Source organism: Microtus ochrogaster, chromosome 2 (genome assembly GCF_000317375.1).
Source record: "Microtus ochrogaster isolate Prairie Vole_2 chromosome 2, MicOch1.0, whole genome shotgun sequence".
Taxonomy (NCBI): domain Eukaryota; kingdom Metazoa; phylum Chordata; class Mammalia; order Rodentia; family Cricetidae; genus Microtus; species Microtus ochrogaster.
Window position 1 is genome coordinate 20,827,978 of NC_022010.1, and position 5,818 is coordinate 20,833,795.

Genomic DNA, 5,818 nt, shown 5'->3' on the forward strand with positions numbered 1-5,818 from the left:
AAAAAAAAAAAAAAAAAAAGCTGACTAGCCCAGTGCTGATCTCTGCTTTAGACCTCTACAGTTAGCTGACAGAGGCGGACTACAGTAGGGTATCCCCATTATTTGGTGACAAGGAGAGGCCAGTCTGGGGTTGAAGCTGAAGTATCAGAACCTGGGGCTGGAGAGGTGGCAGAGATAAAGAGCATGAACAGCTTCCTTAGCACCAGGTTCAGTCTCCAGCACCCACACCACAGAGCTCATGACTGCCTGCAACTGCAGCTCCAGGGGGATCCGATGCCTCTGGCCTCCCTAGGCACCTGCACTCCAGTGCACACATACACAAAATTAAAAACAACACAAATAAAGGTATCATAATCGATACATCACCACAGAGCAATACGACCGAGCCACCTGGGGGGACACTTCTCCGAAGAATCGTCTTCAAGTTCATTTAAAGGGAAGAGGTGTTAACTTTCCCAACCCCCTACTTAAACAAGCAAGCAGTGCTGATTCTGTTTATTATATCCAGTGGCCTTGTTAGTTAAGGAATAATTCCAGTTCTGTATGTTACAATCAAGTCAAATGCAAATCATGAGTTTGCTTCTTCTGTCTCAATCTTTTGTCTCTTGCACCATAGCATAAGATCTGGAACCTCCACCACGAAGTAATAATGGCCAGGCGTGCTCGTGGAAACTAAGGCACGCCCAGCTCTAGCTACAGTCAAAATGGCGTCAGGTCTGGGAGTGGCAGTACCTCAATCAGGGAAGGCTGTGGCTGGACTTCAAGGCCAGCCTTGACAGGACACAGAACACTAATCTTTACAGTTACTTTAGAAAACTGACAGTATCTACTAAATATCTGCCATCTCTGACCCTATTTCTACTCTTGGATACACGCTAAACAGAAATAAATGCTAACGTCTACACAAGAGCGGACATACAGGAGCTAAAGACGGCTCTGTTGTCAGTGTCTGCTGTGAAAGCAAGACCGGAATTGGGTCCCCTGAAGCTTGTGGGACAGCCAGTGCAGTCCAATGGGTGAACTCTAGTTTCACTGAATGATCTTGTCTCAAGAATCAGTGGAGGGCCGGGCGGTGGTGGCGCACGCCTTTAATCCCAGCACTCGGGAGGCAGAGGCAGGCGGATCTCTGTGAGTTTGAGACCAGGCTGGGCTACAGAGTTCCAGGACAGGCTCCAAAGCCACAGAGAAACCCTGTCTCAAAAAAAAAAAAAAACAAAAAAAAAACACATCAGAATGATTATAAGACACCTGCCGACCTCCAGTCAAAGCCTGGGTCTAGTCCCTAGGACCCTGAGAGGAATCAATCCCCTTTCTTTTCTCCAAAGAGCTTATAGTCCCATAGGACGTAGGCCATTAATAAGAGGTGATGGAAGGAAGGACAGATGCTGAGTCACAGGGGCAGGGGACAGCCACAGGGCCTGAGAGAGACCCAAACCTCCAACCCACCGCAATCTGAGCCTCTGCCCAGCAGACAGCAGGAACCCTACAATCTATGAAGCCAGTAAGGTCGGGGCACTGATCCCTGTCCACATTCCTCTTCCTTATCTTTCAACTTTCATCCTTGTGGAATTAAAGAACATCACCAAGTCAGAGCCCGCGTGGATGAGAGGCTGGGAAACAGCTAAGTCTGAGGAGTGACTGTCTTGCATGCGTGAGAACCAGAAGCCATGCAGTACTGGCAGAAAGGGAACAGGATCCTTTGACCTCATGGGGCAGCTATCCTCACCCAATTGGTAATCTCCAGCTAAGAGTAAGAGACCCTGTCTCAAAAACAAGATGAATGAACCTAAGGAACAACACTGGAGGCGACTTCTGACCTTTACACAGGGGTGCACGCACAGTTGCACACATGAGAACACATGTAAACACACACCACATACAAAAAGAAGCCACACGGATGAGACTGGACACCCCAGACACTGTCACCCAACAGAGGTAACATAGGATGGGCCAAGTTCGAGGATCAAAGTCAGTCCGCCCGTAGCTGCCGGTTGAGGAAACCGCTGAAAGCAACAAGGTGAAAGTTGAAAGAGAAAAGCTCAGAATTACACACAAAGTCAAGCTCCCAAAGATGAGACTAGAGTTGAGCAAGGAGGCCAGGACTGAGGTTGGGGCTGGGAGGGAAGCGGGAAGGGGACCAAAGCTGAGGTGCTGAGCCCCATGGGGACTGTGCAGGGAAGGTGGTTCCAGCCTACCATGGTCTGGCGTGCTTTTGAGTGCGGCAGCAGATCTGGGGACAAGGCAACTCGGGGTGGATCTTTAAATAGTGCACCTCCAAGCCAGGCACTGTTCCAGTCCTAGACAACAGGTTGGAAGGTGACCAAGGACAAGATGAGGGGCATTCAAGCCAGGCATCTCCCTGGGGCTGTGGGGAGTGGGTGGCAGAGGCCACCAGTGTGGAGACTGTCTAAGCCATGGGGATCTCCGACATCACTAAGCCAACGGTTTTCTCTCTCAGCAACAGACCATGGACCAGGAAGGGGGCAAGTGGCCAAGGACACTTTCAGATGCAGGCAAAGATTTCCCTCCTGTCCACACCTTTTATCCTTGCCTAAAACTTCTGAGCACATTTGGTTGAATCTGCACATGCAGAAAGGGTGGCTCCACGTTGCTCTGGGGCTTGAGGGCCATCCTCATCCACCCCGGCTCAGGTCCCTCCCTCTTCAGAACCTGAAAATGTACAAAGTGAAGCTAGGAGGGCTAGTGCATGTCTATGACTCCAGCACAGCGAGGTGAAGGCGGGAAGATCAAGAGTTTAAGGTCGTCATGGCTGTATTGCAAATCCAAGGCCAGTCTGGGCTACATGAGATCCTGTCCCAAAACAACGAAAGGGCCACTAGAAAGGTACTTCATCCCTACAGCACTGCCGTAGAATCCCCAGTGAGGGGCTGGGGGCGTGGCTCAATGATGGAAGACTTGCTTAGCATGTACTAGATTCAATCCTTAGTACAATGCACACGCACGCATGCGTGTACACACACATACACGCACGCAGGGTGGGGCGGGGGCACAAAAGAAAACACACAGAGTAGTGTTGAGAAAGAACACTACTACAGAGAGAACAAAAGAAGCACGTAGTTGGCCCTGATGAGGGAGCATTACAAAGACTTATTCACACACACGTACAAACCCATCTCCCGGATGAGGATCTGTCCAAGAATTCTCCCCCTGAGCCAAGCAGAGCCCACACCTGCTGCCAGCAGCCTCCTCAGGTGTCCAGTGTGGCCCTGGTGGCCCCTGCTCAGTCTCAAAGGCAGCCCCACTCCAGCTAGCCCAGTTGGCTGCTGCGTGGGGAAACCACATGTGATCGGCTGCCAGGTCCCCAAGAGCTGGAGAGCTTAGCTGTCCCCGGAGCTGGCTTCAAGCCCGCAGGCCCTGGTACGGCTGATCCCTGCCTTGAGAAGAGAGAATATGATACTAATCAAATGAAGAGTGCCTGATATTTATAAACCTGGAGGTCACACCAGGCTCTAAAACAGATCTTCAGAGACAGAGTTAATCCTTCTTTTCTTTTCCTTTCTTTTCTTTCCTTCAACAGAGTCTCATTGTGTAGTTCTGGCTGTCCTGAAACTCACAACGTAGACCAGGCTGTCCATAAACTCATAGCGCACCAACTGCCTGCCTCTATCTGCCAAATGCTAGGATTAAAGACAGGAGCTACCATACCCCATCAAAGTCAAACTTTAACCCACTCTCCAGGTGAGGAAATTGAGGGACCAGTGGGCTAAGTCACATATTCACATCCTTACAACTTGTATGGCTGGTAAGAGGAGGTGAGCTAAGGAGAGAGGCCCTTTCAAACAGGTTCATAAAGAAACTTCTAGAAGATTCTATCCATATAAACAACCCTCTCCTCATGCCTGTATCTTAATCTTCTGGGACTAAAGCAGATTCTGTTCACTTTCTATGGCGTTCCCCACCTCCAGCCCCTCACTGGGGGATTCTAGGCAAGTGCTCTACCACTGAGCCATACCCCAGCCCCTCACTGGGGGATTCTAGGCAGGTGCTCTACCACTGAGTCACACCCCAGCCCCTCACTGGGGGATTCTAGGCAGGGGCTCTACCACTGAGCCACACCCCAGCCCCTCACTGGGGGATTCTAGGCAGGGGTTCTACCACTGAGTCATGCTTCCGTCCTTTTGTGGGGAGCTGTAGGCAGGTCCTCTCCTGCAGATTCACGCCCTCTCCCTGGCTGGGGTTCTAAGCAAGTGTTCTAACATTGAATCATATTTTCGTTCCTCGCTGGGTTTTCACCTATACTGGCCAGGTCCTTCCATGGCCCCTTCAGAGAACCCAGAAGAGCCATCTCATACTCCACAGGCCCTCAGTAGGCTCGGCCCGCTGAAGGTGACCCTGGCTGTGGAAGAAGCCCTGGAATCTAAGCTTTGCCCACAATAGACTGATGGGTGGGTAGACAGGCCGTGTGACTGCAGCAGGTGCTGGTTCCTTTCTGGGGGCACACATGGCTCAGGTGGCTGCTCTCTGTGCCAGCTGCGGGGTACTGTCTTTCCTTGCCGGGCCATAAGCCTAACCCTGGTTCCTCTTGGCTCTGGGATCCATGAAGGGGACAATGACAGCATCTGGCCTCTAACTTTGAAAAGCCCAGGACAGCTCTGAGTAAGCAGAGTGATCACAGGCTGCCCATGGGAGTGCCATTGGGAATAACAGCGGATCTCCATCCTAGCTGGAGCCCTGCAAATGTCAGAGAGTACAGTGAGGTGTCCGGGGATGTCTGCCCGGAAAGAGACAGGTGTTGCTCAGACCACACAGAGGCCAGTTGGAACAGGTGATTCCTCCTTTCAACTCTTCCTCCATCCCTGCTCCCTTGTGCACATGTGCACACGCACATGTGTATGTGTGTGTGCACGCGTGCCTCTGTGTGTGTGTGTGTGTCTGTGTCTGTGTGTGTGTGTGTGCGTCTGTATACCAGACACCAGACATCAACTGTGAGGGTTCCTCAGGAGCTGGCCACCTATTACTTTTGAAACAGTCACACACTGGCCTTGAATTGGCCAACTGGACTAGGCAAGATGGCCAACGAGCCCAGAGAGCCTCTTGTCTCTGCTTGCCCAGACCTGGGCTTGCAAACACATGACCATACCTGCTTTTTCACATCAGTGCTGGGGATCCAACTGAAGTCTCGTGTCTGCTTAGCAAACACTGAATTATCTCCTAATTCCCTGCCATCAACAAGCTACCCTAGTCTCCCCACCCTCAACCTCAGCCAGTGCCCCCCCCATGCTAAAAACTTTCCTGCCATGCATGATGGCACACACCTGTCATGGCATTAGAAGACTGAGTTCAAGACCAGCTTAAGCTGCATAGTGAGTTCCATGCCAGGGCAGGCAAGTTAGTGAGATGTTGTCTCAAGGTGAAAAAAGAAAAGGAAGAATAGGAGAGGAGGGAAGAGAAGGGGAGGGGGAGAACTGGGGATACAGCTCTGTAGCAGCATGCTGGGCTTCCAGGGCATTATTCACACACAGCCTTCCATATGCCAATTGTCCGGCAGACTTTCTGCTCTGCAAGATCCAATGAGCCTAAGGAACCCATCTGAGTCTGCCATTATTGGGGCCTCAGTGTGTGCAAAGCTGTTTGGAAGGTTGTGGAAGCACTGGGGTATGGAGCCTGGCTGCTGAGGGCAAAGCTAACTGTGCCAAGGACAGAAGGGAAGGAGGATGTTAACAGTTAAAGAGATCTCGCTTCCACTGAGCCACACCCCAGCGCCTCACTGGGGGATTCTAGGCAGGAGCTCTACCACTGAGCCACGCCCCAGCCCCTCACTGGGGGATTCTAGGCAGGGGCTCTACCACTGAGCCAC